Below are 402 nucleotides of genomic sequence, written 5' to 3'. Positions count from 1 at the left end.
GGGGAGGGCGGCTGTTGGGGGGGGGCTGGAGCCCCATGGCCATCTGCTGTCCCCATTGCCCACTGCGTCCCAGCCCCAAATGCCTGTCTCACCTCACTCCCCTTGGTGTGGGTGGGTGACAGTGATGTTTGCCAAGGAGCGTGCCGCTGCCTCTGTCCCCTCCCTGGCCACCGCTGCCTGGGAAGGGCTGTGGCCCCCAGGCAGGGGCAGTTTGGGGCGTCCAGCCCCCTGAGCTTGTTTGCGATGGCCTTTCCCTCTGTTCCCAGCTGTGGGGCTGGCGCCGTGCCCCCCACCCAATAGCCCTGCTGGGACCACTGGGCTGGACTGGGAGGTAAATTGTGGGGTAAGGTGCGGGGGCTTCCTGCTGTCCCAGAGGGGCCAAACCTGGGTGGGGACATCCAC

Source organism: Pterocles gutturalis, unplaced genomic scaffold (assembly GCF_000699245.1).
Source record: "Pterocles gutturalis isolate BGI_N339 unplaced genomic scaffold, ASM69924v1 scaffold633, whole genome shotgun sequence".
NCBI classification, from domain to species: Eukaryota; Metazoa; Chordata; class Aves; order Pterocliformes; family Pteroclidae; genus Pterocles; species Pterocles gutturalis.
Note: the sequence above shows the minus strand (reverse complement) of the source record.